This window comes from Natator depressus, chromosome 3, assembly GCF_965152275.1.
Source record: "Natator depressus isolate rNatDep1 chromosome 3, rNatDep2.hap1, whole genome shotgun sequence".
Taxonomy (NCBI): Eukaryota; Metazoa; Chordata; order Testudines; family Cheloniidae; genus Natator; species Natator depressus.
The window spans coordinates 72,309,742-72,332,230 of record NC_134236.1 but is presented as its reverse complement, the minus strand read 5'-3'; positions in this window follow the sequence as shown (position 1 = coordinate 72,332,230).

The window sequence follows — 22,489 nt, the reverse complement described above, 5'->3', positions numbered from 1 at the left end:
TCTTATCAGTCCCTAGCAGTTATCTGAATTCAGTACTTCCTCCCTTATTTACTGCAGAATTGCTTCTATGATTAGGTTCTTTTTCCTGCCCTATAATCTTTCTGTTATATCCCCAGGATCCTTGTCACTACTAAACTAGATTAAGGTCCTGATTCCAGATGAGATTAAAGATTAAGGAATTTGGGGATATAAAGAAACTTTCAGTGTGGTTTCTTCCAAGAAGGTGAAATGTGTAAAGTTTAAGCATTCAGAGGAGTGGGACAAATGCAATGTGGTAACGGTTTTGGGCTTGTATTCAATACATATAATTTTAAAGCAGTCCCAGCATCTCATAAAGGAAGGAAGCCTTCTTTTAAGTAGTGTTTTGGACCATTTATGTTGTGTGGGGTGGATTTTTCACCTTTTCCTCTCCTGCAGGGAGCATGAACATGAGAAGAGCCATAGGGCACAGTACTGGTTAGTGTCCTGAGTTCATTCCATTTATATGTTACTAGTAGAAGAAAAGAGCCCCTTCAGGCTACAGCCAAGAAGCACTAGGAAAGGATCTTATCTTGCAGGACAAGGAGGCATAACAACAACTAAGAGCAGCTGAGAGCCATATTCTGTGGCCAGGGAAAAGATGAGTAAAACTGAGAAAGTCAGATATTTCTGGAAACCAAGAGAGTTGGAGGATCCCAGCCAAAAAAAAAAAAAAGTTGTATTGAGTAGTAATGAGAGGTGCTACTCAGAGTTTAAGGGAGGATAGAGAGATCTGGTTAGGTCTACTAAACACTTCAAAAAGTGAGATATGTGTCCTTATAACAGCACCCCCCCCCAACATACATATAAACTGCACATATACAGATAACAAAGTTGTCAGCTAGTCTCCACACATGGGACATCTGGGAGAGAACCCAGGATCATCAGTTTCTAAACATAAGTCTCTATCACTTGAACTAATGGAAAATTGCTCTTAACTGCAGCAATAATTCGGCTTAGTAGGCCAGCTACTTGAGGGCAACAGTTAGGTACACTTCAGCAGGTCTATCATTCATTTATTAAAGGGAAAACGATCTGCCTATAGATTCAGCCATGCCTTAAATAGTGCCGTGCCCTACTTAGACAAAGCTTATCCTTGATTGTTGAGGATTCATAGGAATTCAAATGAAACAGGTGAGCTTCAGCTGTAAATTTCAATTAAACTGTCACATTCTCTCTGTTGCAAGGAATAGGTAAAGCTAAGAGCAGGTTGCCAAAGTTTGGCCTAATGGACAACAAACTCAGAGTCAGTTCACTGTGGACTTGGTGATGATACTAGGGTATAAGGGAAAGTTGGAAAAAATGTAACTGAAAAAGTTGGAGGAACTTTAGCAGCATGATATAAATGAAAAATATCTGAAGTATCTATCAACCCTATTACCACTGTATATCAGGCCCTATGAGTCTTTAATATATTTATCTTCACAATACCTCAGAGGTAGAGAAGTGCTATCATATCAATTTTATAGACAGGAACATGAAGTATGGAGAGATTAAATGAATTGCCTGAAGTCACACAGGAAATCTGTGGCCAAGCAAGGACTTGAAAGTCACATGCGTATCAGTTTAGTACCACAATAACTGTTGCAATTGTGTCTGAATCATATACATGCAAATCAAGAGTAAACAAAGCTTTTTCTCTCTTCATTTATATTTATTTATTTACTGCAAGATGTGTGATTGGTTGGGAGAACATTGAAAGTCAAAGACGAAGCACTCAGACCATTTTGTAATGGCCAGAAAGCTGGCAGTAGTAATCAGTGTGGCAAATTTATTACAAAAAAATGGGTAAATATGATAACTGATGGCTGCTGCTTAATGCAAGCAAAGTAGGATAATATTTGTATAAAAGGATCTTTCAATTTCTTCCTCTCAAAAAATTACAGAAGTTAGCAAAATATCCAACCGGATGTGCAAAAATAAGAAATTGGTTGTTAATAGAAACATAACTGGTTTTATTACATAGAAAATTTAGATGTTATGACAGATCAACAGACTGTCCAAACTGAGGTGAAGCTGTGGTAGAGTTGCAGTGCTGGACAAAAGTTCCCCCTGCTGAGAGTCTTTTACAACTTTCAGTTGTCTTCTTCTACCTCCCCTTGTAGGTTCTGTTGCTTCCCACTAATTATAAATGATATGCAATTGGCATCTATATCAATGTGAAGGTGTGTGTGATGTCCAACAATAGCCTCATGGCCACAGGAAAAGAGACAGAAATAGTATTTGAGTTGCAGTTGGAAGGCAGTAAATTCACCTGATTCCTTAATATATTTTCTCCAAAAATCTCCTTTCAAAGTAGCCAGTGTATTGTCCATCAAATTGGTTGCAACATCAGTCTTTCCTCTCCATAGGGTTATTGTTCATACCACCATTTTGTTCTCTAGCTGGTAAATAAAATGACTGGTGTGGATTAAATCACTGATGCTTTTAGTGTTACATAATTAAGAATCCTGTCACCTCATTTCTTAAGACAGGGGAGATACTAGAATAGTGGGTTCCAGCTGTTGCTGGACAAAAGGTATTGTATGTCCCTGGAGAAAGAGATAGGTGACTAGTCCAGAGGAAGAACGGTCCTATGGCTAAGATAGAGGCCTACTGAGGTCTAGACCCCATTCCTGTCTCTGTCAGAGACTGCCTGTGCACTCTTGGCCAAATCAATTAATGTTTCAGTTCCCCATCTGCAAAATAGAAATAATTACATCACCTGTCTTCCATCTTTTCACTGCCTTATTTATGTAAATTGTAAGATCATAGATGCATGGACTATCCCTTACTATGTATATACCTAATTCTTACTTTAGCACAATGGGGCTCCAATTGTAGTTGGAGCCCCTGAGGAAATGATAAGTTTTGAATGGGTAAAGGAAAATTAAGAGTAAGAGTTAAGGAGGAGGACAGTTATAGCTTAATGCCATTGTTAACATTCCTATTTATGACTTAATATAATATGTAGCTGTTATATATAGCACTTTTCCTCAGTAGATCTCAAAGCGCTTTACAAAGGGAATCAATATCTTTCCTCCCGTTTTGCTGATTGGGAAAACGATACACAGAAAGATGAAATGTATATGCAAATGATTATTATATTGCATATTATATCTTGCCCCAAATCACCCAGCAGTTAGTTGTAGAGCTAGGAATAGAACCCAGGTCTTGAGTCCCAGTCCAGCATAATCCACTATGCCCAATCTACATGCAATGCCTATTCATGTGTGTGGAAGAAAGTAGAGCCAAGTGAGTTTGCATGTTTATTGAGGGCACTGTTCCTTGAAGGAAGAGTTATTTTGGATTTGTAGCCCACTAATGCCTAAGATACTGTACTCAAAGGAAAACAAAATAGATAATTCTTAATAAATCATTACTTTTTTGCTATGCTGTTTCATTGGTGAATGGCTGAACTGAGACAGGATTAATGTTTCAAGCTGCAGTAATGTGTAGTAGTTGGGATTTAATGTTCTTAATCATCAAGATCCATAGCACTGAAAAGTAAGGAAAGGTCATATCATCCTAGGAAAGAGGCTATAAAGGAAGCAGAGTTTGGCCTGTGGGTATCTCCTATCTTACAAGAATTTAAATGGCTAATTGTTAATAAAACATTATTTTGTTCAGACCACAAAACCTTCTATGAATTATTGTCCTATACAGTTGGAATATGACCAAAAAACACTAATGATGAAAAGCTCATTTCAGGATATCAGATTTAAAAGTCAATGTTGTATTTGGTTTCTAGATAAATTGTAGTCTCCAACTTTGATGGATAAAAACATGAGTCCATCACTGGAAGATACTGTACAAAAGGCAAGTGCCTGAAAATACTAGGGTAGCTTTTGCAAGAGAAATGAGGGGAGAAAGCTGTTGTAACTGTAGCCACACACAACCCCATCCTCTCCCCCCTCCCCCACAATTTGCTATCAGAAAGTGAGGTGGGCTACAGCATTCTGTTTAAGCCTCATTTCTAAAGAAAAAAAACCCACAGGTATATGTTTATAACTTCATCCCTATTCAACAAAGCATTTGTTTAACTTTAAGCACTTAACTACTGAAGTCTACAGGACCTTAAGCACATGCTTACGTGCTTTGCTGAATGAGGGATAAGAGTCAGAACAATGCCCTTAGTCCCCCGTAGAGAGACACCTGAGTGCAAAAACTAAAGCTTGTGAATACTAAGAAATGGCAGGGAATAGTTCCTTTCTTACTTAAACTAGAATCAATCATCCTTGATGGGCCAGACTTACCAATCATTCATTCAAGTTGTACCAGGACCAAAAAATCCTTTTTACCCAATTCTCTTTCCACATATTAAAGAAACTCCTCCCTTGTCCAAGTTACTCAGTGTACTTTGATCAGACCACATTTCAAGTTATGACCAAATCTTTTAGGCTGATATTTGAGTATTGTGCTTAAAGGCCAACGTGATTTTTTATGTCTTAAAATACTGAAATGCCATGAAGTGTAGGGCACTAAACATTTTTAACACCAATTTTTTTGTTTTTATCTATTTGGAATGTGTTCAAGTCTGTTCAGTAGTCTCACTGTCACCCAAATGTTCTACTCCTCACTAGAGGAAGAAAGGTCTTCTTTCCTTAGAAAGTTGGGTTCAGTGAAGGGGTAAAAGGTGGTGTTTAGTGGACAACAATGTGCAGGAGGTCAGGCTAGATGATCTGGTGGTCCCTTCTGGCCTTAACACTATGATTCTAGGAATTATGGTCCAAGAAAGAAAAAAAAGTAGCTAATTATTTAGTGCCAACAAGTGCCTTCCTGCCTTTCATCATCTAAAGATGTTGTTTCAGTGTATTTGGTTAAAATCTTGCCTTTCATCATGCACCAGAATGTGATACTCCTTACTTAGGCCCTGATCCTGAAATACTTATGTGCATGAGTGACTTTGCTCACCTGAGTAATGCCATTAAAGTCAATGGGATAATTTATCCAACACTGATTGAAGTCTGCTGAAAGGCCCTCATTGATTTCAGTAGGTACCAGACCAGGTATGTAAATGTATTCACATGTATAAGTATTTGCATGATCAGGGCCTTAGAGTAACTGCTGGCATGAAAGCTTTTAGTCGAATGGGTAAAAATCTGTATTGTCAGCATTAGTACTTGTGCAAGACTATGCATCAACATGCTGGAGTGTGGTATGCTTATGATCTACGGGGTCATTAACAATCAAAATACATGATGAGTTTAGACATTATTTTTACATGCACATATGCCTCTATGGGTTTACTATATACATTTTAGAATTTCTCTTTAATATCACTAACTGAAATTCAATTTCATTAGTGAAAAACATTCCTGGCCAAAATTGTCAAACTTCAAATTACACTCCTACCACACCACAACAGATCATATTTAACCACCTATATAAAAGTGCCCGGTTTTAGAGGTGCTGAGTTCCCACAACTCCCACTGCATAATAAATGTGAAGGATATACTGAAGTTAGCATGACTTATTGATACTCAGGAGCTCTGAAAAATCAGTTCATTTCTTTTTATTTAGGTGCCTAATTTTATTTTAGGCAAGTCTGAAAATGCTGACCGCTGTATTGAAGCAATTTACTGCATATTTATGCAGGGATACACGTCCCTATGCATTTAATAAACTATGAAATATTTTTATCTCTTTTTTTTAAACTACAGCACCATGGAAATCAAACTTGAAATGACAGAAATCAGACTGGAAGCTACACAGAAGAAAAGACACTGGAATAAGGTTAAGGTTGTGAGACAAATCAACAAAAGCCAAGAAATTCAAACCAAAAGCTGATTCTCTGGGATACATTCTTATCTTGAGGTGTAGAGATGTGAACTGAACTCCATTTACATTGTGATGAGAATATATTCCTCCATCTGTACCTCATTACATTAGGAGAAAAGCAAAAGGCATAGTAAAATGTACAAGAGTGGAATGCGATACGGATTGTGTCTAGTTTCAAAGCTTTATAGAAGAGCATTGCCTTGTACCTAACTTTAAAGCACTGTAGGAACAATTCTATAAAAAACAAAGCTCTATTCCTCCAATATGGTAGGGGCATGGAGTTGCTTATACTATGTGGACACACATCAACACCAACAGCACTTGAATTAAAACTATGGTCATGTAAATCTTTCTTCTCTGAAGGAAAGCTATGGGCTAAGATCCTCATTTCCACTCCAAGGCCCTTTATACAACATAACAGATCTCTAGCTACACCTAAAGGGCTCTAAAAGCCTCGGTTTAGGTTGAAGGTAGATTCCCCTAGTGCAAGAAGTATGGAGACAGCCATGAAGATGCCTGTCTAAAACCCTATTATAAGCCCTGGCATAGGGGATGTGCCAGGAGTGGGGCTAGGGGTGTTTGTGGCATGCTGTAAAGAGCCATCTAAGTTACTTCTAAGGCCTCTCTGCCCCCCCAGAACAGCCCAGGATTGAGAGGGTGTAAGGTGATCCTCCCCCTGGGAGCTGAGTCATTGAAGATATAGAGCCATCTCCTCAGCTGGTGTAAATTGGTACTTTATAGCCACAATTTGTAATGGGCTAAAAGCATGCCTTCCCTCAGGCCACCTAAAACTAATCAATGGAGATACTTAACAAAACCTCAGTGCTGTTCTGCTAAATTCTGTCTGCTAAGTATATTCAGAATCAGGCCATTAGTAAAACAACAACTGGTTCTCTTTATTTTTTGGCTGTACCTCTTTGCACACCTATAGTGTATCAGTGAAACTATTTACTACTGAAGGTGCTGCGAGAGATGATGATAACTTCCACATGGTGACAAGTTGTGTCCCTATCAACTAGTTAAATCATGGATTCATCGTGGCAGAGTTGCTGCCACAATGATGCTATGATCCAAATTCTGATCTCATTCACATTAGTGTATATCTGGATCAACTCCATTAAAGTCAGTGGAATTCATTTAGATTTACACTAGTTTAAGTAAGATCAGAGTATAACCCCATTTTTGCAACTTTCCCTATCCTCCTAATCTGAAATTTTGGGGCTTTGCATTAAGCAATTTGGTGTTCAATTCCCCCATTTCTCCTTTTAATTATTCTAGAAATTGTTCCCCTCTCCTTATGTATTTTCTTTGGATTAAATCCTACATCTTTACCTTTTCATCCAGCAAAATGCCTAGTGTAATCACAAAAGAAAATCTCTAAGCAATTTTATCTTTTAAAAGGTAGATAATGAATTGATTATTGTCTTTGGTGTTAGAGTAGAGATGCAAGGAGTTGGAACACTGTGAAATAAAGTTGGGCTGAAAATAGCAGTCAGCCCATTCTCAGGCAAGACTCCAAGTGGCTTCAGAGTGGAATTCAAGGTATTAACCTTTTAAAGTCCTAAAGACTTTGACTCTGGATTACCTTTGAATCCACCTCTTCTTGTGGCAACCCCATTTGATATCAGCAGATGGCTCAAACTGCAGATCTTTCTGTAAGAGAGGGAGCTGCCAGCAGACTGTTCTTGGTGAAAAGCCTTTGAATCCTGGAATAAGGTGCTCCTATTGGTCCATCAGATCCCTGATTAGATAACTTTTCAACCATACTATAAAGATTTTTTTTCCTTATGCATTTGGAGAGGGAGCTGGCTGATCTTTAAAGGGATTATTTGTTGTTATATTAGGATAAAAGTTTGGGGCACTTACATTATAACTGCAAGGCAGTGAGTGGTGGAAATAAGCATTGGAATGACATTAATTCAGTCTTGTGAATTTTAAGTTTGGTCCTTGGCAAACTCAGATGGGTGCTGTTCAAATAAACAAATCCTACATAGGAATTACTAGTGAATGCTTTTTACACTAGTGAATTATGTAGGTTGAAAGATCACTCTATTCCAAATATATCTCCTTGTATTAAATGAGTTAACATAGGGAGACAAAAGGTGTTAGATTCACCAGTGGTGTGAATTGGTGTAGTTCTAAGTTGAGAATCAGGCCTTAAGTCTATTGCCTGTGATCAATATGTTCTTTATATGTTTTCCATGAGCCAAGTGTCATATGATTGTCCATGGTGAAAGCAAATTTCATTTATCCAGGGGAGCAGTGCACTGAGTCTGAGCAACCAATCAAATGATGGGTGGGGGGGAAGACTGAACGATAAGAAAGCAATTTGATTCTGAGATTTCATTGAACGCTTTGACACCTTCCTCCCTCATAAGGGTCAACCTATTTTAAAAGACTGGTGTTAATCATCTGAATAGCCACCAGCTTAAGGCTAATGATCATGTGGGAAACTTTCAGACCAAGTGACACAGTGAACAGTTTGAACTTTGACTATCTTCTTCCTCCCTCTTTCTACCCACAGCCCAGACTGTTAATGAAAGATCATGTTAATTGTCAAAAACTGCTTTAGATTTTATAGCTAAATCATGGAAAGATGTAAGGGAGTTCCTTTTCATTTTTACTCCCCCCATTCTTTGAAAATAGAAAGATAAGTGTCACTGGTTTAGCTTTACATAGGGCATTTTCCAGCTCTCAGACTTCTTCTGTGAACAAAGGGTGTTTTTCACCAAACCTATGTGTGAATTCTGCAGTAAGGGCTTGATCCTGAAAGGTGCTGAGCACTCCTGTCACATGCTGATTTTAGCTGGAGTCATGGACACTCAGCACCTTGCAGGATAGAAATCTAAAGGCATTTTCATTTAAATCATAAACTGAGTAGGTGAAATCTTGCCCCAATGGAAGTCAATAGGAGTTTTGCCACTGACTTGAGTGGGGTCAGGATTTCACCCAGTGAGTCTTTAGGATGTGATTCTACAAATACTTATGCATGAAGCACTTCACTCCTGTGAGTAGTTACATAAGTGTATTCTGGATGGGGCTCTTAAATAATATTGTCTGTCAAGAATTCAAGGTTCACCATGCCAAAGAACCAGGAAGATATTCTTATATGCTAGATCAAATTCAGCCTTCACATATGATGGCACAACTCCCATTGAAATCAGAAGAAGCTGTGTCTTCATGGGCGACAGCTGGATTTGGTCCTGTTCATATTTTTTTCTGAATCAAGCCCTATCACACATACAGTATTGCTATTTCTTCAGAGATGGCCTTCATCATAGAATCATAGAATATCAGGGTTGGAAGGGACCTCAGGAGGTCATCTAGTCCAACCCCCTGCTCAAAGCAGGACCAATCCCCAACTAAATCATCCCAGCCAGGGCTTTGTCAAGCCTCACCTTAAAAATATCTAAGGATATCAGCAATGGTAGCACCAAGCTTCTGAGTCAAGCTGCCAGAGTGCAGGTGATATGAATTTCTAGCAAGGCGTCTTGCTGTAAAATGGGACTTAGTCATAAAGTAATCATGCTGAGAGATCTAGAGAAGGAGGAAAAGTAATTAGTTGAAAAATTACCTTTCCCATTTCTGGATTGTACACTAGCATTTTCCCTATACGGGAGGTGGTATATCATTTAACATCACATCTCAAAATGTATGGATTTTAAACAATAATTGACTCAGGAAGTACGGTTCATAAAAACTGGATGCTGAACGGAAAGTTCAGACTGGGCTCTATACGATGAAATTCTATGTGCCCTTTCTACAAGTCAGAGCTAGAGTGATAGAAAGTTTGCATGCTGAAAGTGAGAAATGCATCCAAATGATTCAAATTTTCTTTTTTCTTATCAGCCCTCCAAGTCCCCTTTGCCTGTGTTTTGTAACAGCAAAGTCCAAATGGCAGTACACATCAGATATTTCATATCAGACATGCCAGCTTTCCTTTGCATCAAACACGTCCTTTCTCCTATGGATTTTTTTAAGGCTGGAATAATTATCATAATTGTTATAAAGACTGGGCTCTAAAAAGATAGGAAAATTAAGTGATCAACATACAACTGTATATTTTTTTTAGAAAGAATTCTGAATTTCAGAGAAAGTATGTGTTAGTACTGTGATTATGGAAAGCATAACATGCATTATTCTCGATTACATTTTGCTGTATATACATATGCGGTGTTGATATCCATGTGATGCACCACAGACCCTTGTGGTACATTATATATTTCATGTATCTTTGATCACCTCGTCTACACTTTACACCCTGATCAATCTCTGAGACTTCTTCTAACATTCCATACCACTAAGCAGCTTCAATCAGCCATCACATAAAAACCAAATAGAAATATGGAATATCCCATCTTTTTCCCTCCACTATTATACTGAGGTCTAGTAAGTAAAAGGTCCAAGAGCTTGAGACATCTAAACACGAAAAGAGTGTTCTTTACACCATTAGAAAGCTATCCATCCCTTTCCAGTGGGATAGTCATTTATTATCAGCATGTGTAGATTCAAAGATATTGGACTTTAATATTATGACATTTTGAAAATAAGATATTTTAGTAATGTTTAGAGGTTTTCCTGGCTTTTCAAAGTCTGACCAGCTGGGCTTATGATACTGGTGGAGCCTGGCTTTTCAGGCAATTGGATATTTAAAAAACAGTACCAATATATATATATTTTAAATAGCATAGTTTCTCTGTTAAAACTACATAAGAGGACATGCACCAACTTCATTTGAATCTAATATGGTGTGGGGAACAAATCAAAAGTCCAGGAAAGAAAAATATAATTTGCTTCATATGGATTCTAATAGAGGTTAGAATTCGACATACATTAAGAATAAGCTATTTTTTCATATACTACATTTGGTCTCATAACTGATGTTATTTTAATTGTACAAAATTAACCAATGTAATATTATTCCAGGTATTCAGAGCTTTTATTCTTAGCTCTGCCCCAGAGTCTTTGTCTGAATGAGCCAGTTTCAGCAACTCCTTAATCTCTGATTAAGAAAGGGAACAGACATATGGGTGGTCCACTTAACTTTAAGCCAATGTGGGGTTTGTTATGGTATTAGTCTTAACCCAGACCAGCTGTGAAGTGGTCAAAGTTGATACATTTCTGAATAATTAAAGTAACTGCACACTGTCTATGAAATAATCTTTATTTTGTTATTCATTTCTAATATGTAGCATTGGAGAATTACCATTTTATTGTTGGGTGCAAGATGGCCAACAAACCAAATTATTTCCAAATAGTTCTGCATGTAACTATAGCTAAGGCTTGTGTTTAATTTTAGTTAAAAAGAAAAAATGGCTGGGATCTTCAGAGCTTTATAGGTGGATAAATATGAAAATATATGCCTAATTAAATGAATTTAAACATTTGTAGGTGATTAGATACCAGGGTGATAGGCGTAATATAAAACCCTGAACAGAACAGAATGATGAACAGAACAGAACAGAACAGAACAGAACAGACTTAGATGGAGTGGAGAAGAGGTGCACATTTTTGAGTATTCTTCACATGGCCACAGAGATGTATCTCACAGGGATTTTTAAAGTGTGTCAATGAGAGAGCCAGAGCAGGAGAGAGAATAGGATTTAAAGCTGAAAAGTTAGGCCATCTCAGGACAGCCTTAGTGATTAGGCATTGTACTGTATTATTCTTTGGTATCAGCTTAGTGCTGCAGAAGATGCATGTGGAGAGCTACCAATGATACCTGCTGATTGAGGAGAAAGGGTTAGTGTAAGAAGACACATGCAAAGGTGAATGATTCCACTGTGAATTTTATTCAAGAAAAGCGTGAGGAGGTACAGAAAGTCTATAACTGGCTCCTAAAAAACTAAATGATCTCTACATGAAGTACATTATGTACAGCAGCAGTAGAATGTAGCAGCCATGTGAACAACTGGTGTTCCACATTGAAGAAAGCATAAAGGCCAGAGGAATCTTCATTCTGAAACTGCATTTAGTATGTTACTTTGGAAGAGCAAAACTTAGTGGTCTAAATTTCAGATTTGCATCACCGAGGCATTCTGAAATAGAAAGTTAAAATCTCAGCAAGGTTTAATAGTGGTGGTAGGGGGACAAGGCAAGGACATTTTGATCATTGTTGTTGGGTAACATCAAACTTTTAGGTTAAATGGAATTCTCAACATCACAACTTTGAAAATGTTGTCATGATTGGTCATGATTTCACTATCTCCATCACTAGAGATTTTTAAGAGCAGGTTAGTTAAACACCTGTCAGGAATGGTCAAGATAATATTTAATCCTGCCATGAATGCAGGGAACTGGACTAGGAGACCTCTCAAGTCTTCCAGTCCTATGATTCTATGATGATCAGAGCTGAGCAGGAAGTGGTTTTCTTATCCTGGGATAATTTTCAAGATTTTGAAAAATGTACCCATTCTGAATCATGACCAAGAGTTGAAATCTTGAAATTTTTCATGAACCGACGATCCAAGAAAACAAACCAAAACAAACAAACAACCCCCCCCCCCAAAACAGTTCCGGTCAATTGAAATATTTCATTTAAACATTATTAAATGTTTTGTTAAGCTATTGCAGTGAAGCAGAGTGGCCTCCCTCCAGTACAGAAGGGGTTAACTCTCCCTGGTAGGCACAGCTAACTGTACCCCAGCCCCTCCACAAGAAGTGCAGAGGTGAAGCACGAAGTATAAGAACAGGGCCCTGCAGCTCACTTGTGGCTGGACCAGGGAAGGAGGCAGGAAACTGAGCCCTCAGTTGAGTCCGTGACCAGAAGCAGGGGAAAAAAGGCAAACGACTGCTCCAGAAGACGGACGGCCCCAGGGAGAGACAGTGTCGTCTGACTGCAAGACTGAGATCCAGGTCCCAATGGCAACTGAACCCAGTGCCAGCAGGAACCCAGTAGGAAGTTGCCCAGGGAAACAAGACTTTGGTGTGGTTGTGCTGCTGGGGTGCGAGGCAGTGACTGCACATTTCCCCGCGACCCCATCACGAGATCACCCACCACTTGTTGTGTGCTAACATTTAGGCCAGAAGGCCAGCAATATGGACTATTTATTTGCTTGGCCATTGTCCAGAAGCCTGAGCTGTAGCTTATTGCTATTTGCCCCAGCCAGGAAGCTGAGGCCAGGGACTGTTTAATTGCTTAGGCCACCCTATTACTGTTCACCCCATCCAGGAGATCTGGGCTACCGGCTGACTGGTTGTTTGTTTAATGCTCCTTTGGAAGTTTGAACTGCTATTTGGACAATGGCACAGCTGCATGCTAGGCGGCCCCAACAAAATGTCCTCCAGGCATATCAACTCCCCAGTACCATTGGAGGGGGCACGCTGACCCTGTGAGGTAGGAAGGCTACAATATGATTAGCTTAGTTTTCTAAACAAAATGTCATTTTGAACCAAAGCAAAATTTCAGAAATGAAAATCTGACTTTTAAACAACTCCCAAACTTTTTTCACAAAAAAAATCTGAACCAGGATTTTGTTAAAACTGTCCATCTCCTGTGAACAATTTCAGTTTTAATGAATTAGCATTTTCTGACACAAAAAACCTTTTGATGAAAACATCCTGACCAGCTCTAGTCATCATCCTCAGAGGAATTCTCTTCTCCAGATATAATGAACAGTTCTGCATCCTGCTGTGTTTACCCAAGAACATTTGCACAAGCACAAAACTTCTCTACTTAAAAGGCCCTCCTGCTCATGACTTCATGCTTTTCACAAGTCTTGAAGATGGTTGTTCTGGTTTGCCACTAGCCATTTGGATGGGCATCATTATCCAGGTCCCTATAATTGGCTATGCCAGTACTCCTGAATTTCTATGCTGATAGACAGCCCAGTTCAGAAGTATGTGACTGTGATGATACCCCAGCAATTTAGTTTCATTGTGCCCTTTTAGTTGAAAGGTTAAGGATCTCAATACACTTTTTACTTTCAATACACTAGTCTGAAGTACCCTCAGCATTCAGGTATCAGGAAGTCTTTAGGATAGAACAGTTTTTTCCTACACTAGCTCGTTCATCAATGTGTGTCCTAAAGAGCACTTAGTGATTCTGCAAACTTGGTTTCTCCAAAAACTGGAAATAAAGTAAATGAGAAAAAGCTAACTAGTAATGTAGTAAACAGAGAGAAAACAAGCTCAGGAGGAAAGACAAACCTTGCTTCAGAGTCTTCATGACTACAGTCCCAGTCCTTCCACATATGTGAGCACAAAGGGAAGAGAAAAATAACAGGCTAGGGAAGATCTATAATTGTACTCCAGATACAAGCAAATAAAAGGGACTGTGTTACTATCCTTTGGGATTTGGTTAATTGGTTGCTTATTGCTGAAGATGGAACAGAGTGAAGAGAACTGTGATTTTAATGTGGAAAATGAGAAGGCAGGTGGACAGCATTTAGCTGTGGAAAAGAGAGGTACTAAAAATAATCTGGACAATAATCTGGGATTAGCCTTTCATTCAGCTCTAAACTACAGAAGGACTTTGATATTTTTATTATTTCAGTAGATTTGGTCCAGATTCTCAGTACTCAACTATTAATATCAAACTTGAAGATTGATTCCATAGATCACTTAGGTAACCAGGAGATCAGCTAAATGGATGGATAGCTGAAGACGGTATTTCACCGTAGAGAGACCCTTAAAAATCTTACAGTCCACTTATTTGAATATTTCACTGGTTTGAAAACATGTAGCATTGTTTTCAGACTTAATTGTAATAACTTCTCATGGCCCTTTAAATAGGAGAAGCTGATCTGTGCACACAACAACAGTGCTCTAATTTCACTTCCAGCTGTTGAGTACCATCTATAAAACCTTAAATAGGACCAAATCTGGCTGTCTCAGATATACTGACTGCATCCTATATGCTGTTGTGATTTGCTTGAATTCTCTTGTTATCAAATCTTGCTATCTCAAGTTGATTTCCTGGAGGTTGGGCTGGAGATCAATCTCAAGGATGATTATTGGCTCTAGGATTCACTCCTTCTTGTAGGAATAAACTAGAGGCTGAATTCTGTAACCCTTAGGAGTACGTTTTATCTAGCTTTTCCTATTAGGGTCAATGGCTAGGAAGGTATGTGGGCAGGGTCTGGTAATGATGAGGATGGGCCTCTCTCTTTCCCATTGTTTCTAATATTTGTATGTATATGCAGATATAACACTAAGTACATATGATACAAACTTCCAAATAAACACAGTAAGCCGGATCCTCATCTGGTGCAAACTCACCTATTTATACCAACAGAGGAACTGGCCTAGGGAGTGAAATAAATTCCTTTCCCAGATTGTTTACTACTTAAAGTTTATTTTAAAAGGGTTTCTTACTGCTATTAGAAAGCTCCTGTGTTGTATTAGCAGTACCCTGTGGATTGTCTGTTTGAACATATGAGACATCGTGATACTGGGTACATTCAGCTCTACTGAAAAGGTATGTTTACTGAAGTAGAACATACATTGTTGAATCGTGGACAGGTTAATATTTAGTTGAGTGCCAAGCTTTTTGAGTTATGATATCAAAGTTCCTATATGGTAGTGGATAAAGTGTTATTCTGAAGTAACTTGAAACTAAAAATAAACTGAAAGTGTATTATAATGTTAAATGCAATATAGTTAAAAAAAAGTTCTTGACAGGAGAGTAAGAGTATATGAAAAGGCCAAAGGATTTGCTGGGCTAACTGCTGCATGTTAATGAAGGAGGTGGGAGAGTATGGTGGGGGGAAGGGTTATCCAATTACTGTTTTATAGACACAACAGAAATGAATTACAAGATTATGTGGTCAGTGTGCCAAGTGGACCCCAATTACTGTAGTGAAATGAGCCAAAAATTAGCCTCGTTTGAGAATTTAGTATTCATAGAGAGGGCCAGATTGCATCTGGGATCTGTGTGGGTATGCGAGGGAGAGGGGAGGATACAAGGAACTTTTACCCTCCACGCTACCTCCCCTCCTCCCAATACCCTCGACGTAGGGGTCAGGATACAACCACACTCCGATTATATTACCTCTCACCTGATATGGTCAGATCAATGTAGTAGATTACGCAGATACAGGAGATTTTATAAATTATATATGATACAGATGAAACAGAGCATGCTGATAAAAAGTGAACAGTAATCATTTTGAAACATATCCTTAGATCTTACAAGTTGTTGCCAAGAGGAAGGTGGATAATATCAGCTCTCTCCTCCCCTCCCCTCCTCCCCCCACCTGCATCCTTCCCCAAAGCGTGCTGTCGCATGATAGGAAAGTTTTGGCTTTAAATATTCGAGTGGACCTTCCTGACAATGGCATAAAAATGGCAAGTAAATATCAAGTTTTAAGTACTCTGTAAAATGTTGTTCATTGATTTTTTTCCCACCTTCTGAGCACTAACCTTGTAGACTGAATAACAGTTCAAAGGGCTGAACATCTAAGAATTAAGTACACTCATAATTACTCCTGGCAGGGGTGTGACAAAGCCATGCTGCTTCTCTTGAGGTGAAAGTTAACCTCCTGCCTTCATTTTTCTTTTCCAACTTTATGAAAGAAATTGGTTAGAAAGAGAAGATGCTGTCGTTTTACATACTGTAAAAAGTTTACATTAAATCTTGTTCATTTCCTGGATATAAAGCTTACAGTTTCTAATGTGTAGGGATAAGTAGTAATCACACACTGGTGCCGTTTAGCCTATTGTACTATAACTGAACATTGAACAAGATCCATGAGAACAATAAAGATGTATTAGTGATTTTACAATGAATGCTAAATGAATTTAAAATGATAAACCCTTCAGAATCTCTTCAGATTCTTTTCACCAGGCTTTCCATACTCTCAGCTATACTGAGGAATTGTTAGTGTTCTTACAAACTTTCTTGGTCCTGTAGTACAGCCAGAAAGTCCCTTCCATGACTGTTTTTGTTTTTAAAAAGATATTTAGGTGCCTAAAGGTGGAGATAGACACCTAGTGAGATTTTCCAAAGCATCTAGGTACAATCAATGGGAGTTAGGTGCTTAGATGCTTTTAGGTACTTAAAAATCTGGCCCCAAGACACTAGTTGACAGGCACTGAGACTATAGAGGGCAGTATTGGTATCTGGTGCCCAAATTAAAGGATTCCCTTTAGATTCATTGAAACTAAGTGCTGTCATCTTTGCAATGAGATATGACAGATCCATGTTTAATAATTGAAGTAAAGTAATATTAGGAAGATAGGAGTTTTCATACTGTGACAGACTGCTGATCCACCTAGTCCAGTATCTTGTCTCTGACAGTGGCTGACCCTGCAATAGTGAGCTATGGAATACCCTACCACAAGGAAACTTTGTGGTTGGAGCTTGGCTTATGCACTCAAAGGCAAAGAGCTTCTTACCATGAGATGTTGAACATTTTTACTCCCCCTGAGAACAAAGTGTGTACTCAGGCCTTCATAGTAGTAATTCTTGCAGGTGTAGTTAAAGAACTATTCCTCCTTCTTCCAAACCTTCTATCACACCATCCTCCACTACAACATGACACCAGGTGATGCATGAATTCTATAATGGCAGAAGGTTCAATGGCACTATCTACATTACATCTACTGTTTAACTACATGCTGCAATAGGAATTTTATTCCCTGAGAACAATCTGTTGCAAGTTATAATTTTCACATTCTATCCAGTCATGCAATGAAAAGCTAAAAAAACTTGTAGAGGAAGTCAAGCATAACAGGTTATGTCTTGTGCTACACTGATCAGTATTACGCACTGGGAAATAAGACTTGTACGATATGCAGAAAAATCCCACATGCACTCAGCCACTCTTGGATGTAGGTTTTTCTACAGTAAATTGGTATGACATAAAAGGAGGGCTGGACAGTTCATAATATATCAAATTTAAACTATTGTGTAAATTCAGTTACTGTGGCTGCACTTAAATTGGGGGTAATTACTTTAGTTTCAGAACACTTTTAAACCTTGCTCAATATTAAGTGACTATGAAAGGCTGTAACTTATTTACTAAGATATTATGCTCAGTTAAAGTACAAAACTATATTATATACTAGTCTGTTTACCATTATTATGACTATTATTTAAGGTGGCATTTATAATTAATATTGTTAGGCTTTATGTGTTGGGAAAACGCTTATCTGTCCTGGTCCCAAAGAATTTTTCTATAATGATTTTAAAGTAGATATTATCAAGCCATAAACTGTTAACACTTGTTATACACAGTAAATGGGGAATAGGTATAGTAGCCTAAGCTCAGCTTTTATGAAGTCCTCCACCTACGATTTCAGAGGCTGATGACTTCAAACTACAACTACTGTACCTCTGTTTTCAGAGATTCACAAGGGGAGCTTCCACTGATCCCTGTTCCCTTCTTCTAGCTCATTATACAATCTATGTTGCATTGTGAAAATATTGCAGAGTCCATGTATTGTACTGAAGGAAACACTTGATACCTTAACATGCAATGAGTGGGACATCCAAAGGTCACTTTTCCCCTCATAAGTTGCTGCAGAGCATGGTGGACTAGGTAATTGGTGTGGAAGGGTGAGGCGGAAGGCTGGCCAAATAGGGGCACTTCTCCGATGATGCAAGCCCTCTTCCACTTTCTCATTAAGACTTGACAGATAGCTGGCAAGGACCCTTCTGTGAGGAAAGCCTCTGTGTGGCAAGTCCTACCGCCATCTCCTCATTGTAAGAGTTGGTAACTGGTGTTGATTGCTGGGCTGAGTGTGGAGGACGAACCCCACCTAGTTTGGGGTGGAATTGAGAGGGGCAGGTCCATGCATCTGTCCCCCTGGCAAGGGTAGCCTCTTCCAGGTATGGGTGTTTCCCCCAGCAATGGATAGCTTTCCCCAGTAAGGATTACATCTTTCAGTTTCTTGGAGATTTGAATAATAATTTTATTTATACCAGATTGGTGCTGGAGTTGTTCAGAAATGCCTCCGCTGCTGTCTCTGATGTCTCAGCTGACAGTGTAAAATATGTTAGGGGAGTGACTGTGGTTTCAGGTCCCTTCCATGAGGAACTTCTTCTAGAGTGAAGTGGTCAAGATGAAGGAATATGATCTCCTATATTGAGATAAGGAAACTTAATGAAGGATCAGGGTTATATCAGTAGTGGCAAAGTTTTTTTTTAAACAGTTGGATGCAACTAAATTCAGCTTTTATGTAAAGTATTTAGATATGTTTGAGGATCCATATGTGTTTGAGACTGGTTATACAAATAATTTTACATCTGCTGTACTGAATTCTGAGGAAAACCCACAAAACAGCAGCTCATATAAGGATAGATTATTTTATTTAAAATATCCCATAGAAAGAAACGGACAAAGCACATTACTATTATACATAAAAGTACAGCCATAAGGGTCATATGTAGCAAATATTGTAAGCATTCCTATTTCCACAGTTCTGCTGCATGCCATCTCCCCAAGTGCTTCCCCAAGGAGATATTCAGATCACAGAAAGATTTTATCTGAGTCCTATGTGGTTAGCCTTCCACACTCGATCAGGATTTAGCACTACCAGTTTAAGACAATGCTGGGAGTAGAGAGGCATCCCACAGGGAAAAGGTGGATTACTACTTTGAACTGGAGGAGGAGATAAAGATCTCTGGATGTAACATTGTCTCCTATCGTGGCTTTGTACTTAGGTCTCAGGTAAAATGAAGTGAAGGAAAATGATGAATTACTGAAACTTTTGGCTATGGAAAGAGCTAAAAAATTTAAAGAAAAAAATCTATGTTCAATGGCTCTGTAATCCACGTCTGACATGATGGTTATTTTTAGTGACATATAGAATTTGTGGAACCTCATTCTGTTGGTTCTACCATTCGTAGTGACTGCTTTTTACTCCATATCTTATCTTGTTTTTTTAAAAAAAATCCATTGAGCATTAGCTGACTGTACTTTTTGTCTCTAATGGTTATTTCTATTTCCATCCAATATTTTATTCATTTATCTATTGTTTTATTAGTTGTGTGTGTGTGTGTGTATATATATATATATATATATATTCTTTTAACTGTATTTGGATGTTCTATTTTAACTTTACTAATCTGGCTGCTGACTGGCTGTACACAGTAACCAGGAAAAGGCAGGCAATCACATCTGTCCAGGAATACCAGTTTTCAAGGAACAAAATTCAGACCTATTTTCATAAAGAGGGTTAGATTGTGTTTGGCATAGATGTACAGAGAAAAGAGGTGCAAGTAGACTTCACCCTTCCCATCCTTCTTTTCCTGGGCTTCCATTCAGGGGTGGCCACAACTGCCATCTCCATTCTCTCAGGAAGGTAGGAAGTGCTCTCTATTAACACCCAAGACAGGGAAAGGCCAGGATGTTTTTCTAGCAAACCAGAAGTGCAATGACCAGGTGCAGTGAAGGCATACAGCAGTGGCTGAGCTCCACGAGCATGCTTCCCACTTCTCCTGGTGGCGTGGCTCACAACTGTCCTGAGTGCAACATAGTGTCCAAAGTCCATAGAGGACAGAGTCTTAGAAAGCTAAAAATCAGGTCTGGAATCAGAAAGTTCAATTCCAAGATTTCAAAAAATTGTGCCTACTAATTTCAGGGCTCTATTTAGCTCAGAAATCTGGGATGTGTTAATTACATGCCCAGATCATATAGTTTAATATGAAAACTGAATGCCAGAAAAGTTATATTTAATAACAGGGTTTTATGCCATAGAGTCTTTTGCCATATGGGTCTGAAAATAAAACAGCCAAGCTCTTTACAGACAGAATTATTACAGATTGAAATAAAATGGGCTATACGTTTGCAAAATTAGTTGGACACAACTGGTCTAAATTCTTCTCTCAGTTACTGCTGTGTAAATCAGGAAAACTGCATTGAAACAAATGGAGTTATACCAATGTAAAAAATGGTGTGCACTCAGAATCTGGTCCAGAACCATTTTTCAGTTGTTGAAGCTGCAGGTTAATTGACATGCTCACATGAACTATTTAGATAATTTGTTATTTTCCATTCTCCTAATTGAAATGTGACAACATATTTGGTTACTATTTAATTAGAAAACGAATTATATATTAAGATCTTCCTTGTTTATACATTTGAGTTCTTTGAAGGAAACTCTGTGTTACGTAAACAAGCCAAAGCTCAGCAGAGCATTCTGGCACTAAGCTTTAACTATATCCCTGTTGCTGTGACTTCTTGCCATTTGCATGAGCTAAAACCTCAGCATGGATCAGTGCACACCTTTATGGGAATTCAGAATATGACACTTCACATGAATCACAAGGGGCAGACAATTCTGATAATACTCAAAGGGTATACGCACACTTGCCCAGATACATACAGTGTATACTCATACAATAGCAACTACTATGGAGTGCCACTAATATATATAACTAATACAGCCAGTTGGAAAACAGACAATATTTTTGTTGTAATTTATTTCAAATTTATGATCAGCTATAAAGATATCTTGCAAAGAAATATCTAAAATACAAAACAGTAGCTTATTGAGATGTAGTCCAAGCTGTTCACTTGCTCTTTGGGATCATTAACTTGGATTATTTGCTCCGCATCCTTATCTTGTCAATGGGCTGAATGGCTGAGCTTGGATTTAGGTAGAAATAAGTTTAAGTAGCCTGGAACTGAAAAAAAAAATCTGAGAAAATAACTGTGGGACACTTAATGGTCTATAGAATTACCAGGAAAGATTTAACAATATGAGTAGAAAATCTCCTTGGTAAGCTGGCTCTTATCAAGAGAGAAATTTAGAAATAACCTAGGAATAAAGGAGGAAGTATAGCTGAAATGGTTTGTGGGCATTAATGGTATCACGGTAGAAAATTATTTTGTGTCTTTGAACCAGGCATTTGGGAGGATGCATTGTTCTGTTATGTTCTGTTAGGTTCATATCAGACTTCCAACAATGGATGAATTAACTAGACAGGAAAAACAGGGGGTGATTCAAACCTCAGTTCTCCCCTGCACCTTTTTCATAGTGTACCATTGACCCCTATTTTCCTTTTGTATCATAATTCCTATCCTCCCCAACTTCTTCCAAATATAGGACAAGCGACGCAGATTGAACCTGGTGATTCCTGTCATAATTTGGTTCCCTCATGCTTCCTTTTCCTCCTCAAATCCCTGTAACCTTCCTGATGTGTGCTAAGTCCTCAGCATTTGTAGCAATCTCTGCTAGGGTAGTAGGTGGAACAAGGACCATCTTTACTGCATAGATGCTTGCCTGAATTCCAATGGAGAACATATTCCCTGCTCTTTCTTATAGCCCTTTTGGAACAAATATTGTCATAGGTTTGCCTCAGTCAACTTTATCCCCTAAAACAAGCCAAAGAGATGAAAATTTTTATCAGAAGAACAGAGAGGAAAGGTAGTTCCAAGCTTTAAACCATGAATTAGGTTCAATATTAACACAGGTGAAGTCCTGAACCAGTAAAATCAATAGAAATTTTGCCATTGATTTCATTGGGGCTGGGATTTCATCTCATGCGTCTCTATTAAAGTAGAGTTTAGAGCTTGAGCTGAATCAAATTTTCCCACCAAGATGGATGAAATATTCAGCTGTATCTGGGTACACTTTCTCTTAATAATTGTGGCCATCTAGTCTGTCGAAAAAAATATGAATACATTTCCATGGAATTTAACACAATATTTACATAAGAACAGTAATGCAATTTAGCTGGTAAGGCTGAAAGATAGATTCACAGATTTCAAGATCAGAAGAAACCATTATGACTACCTGTCTGACTTCCTGCACAAAACAGAAC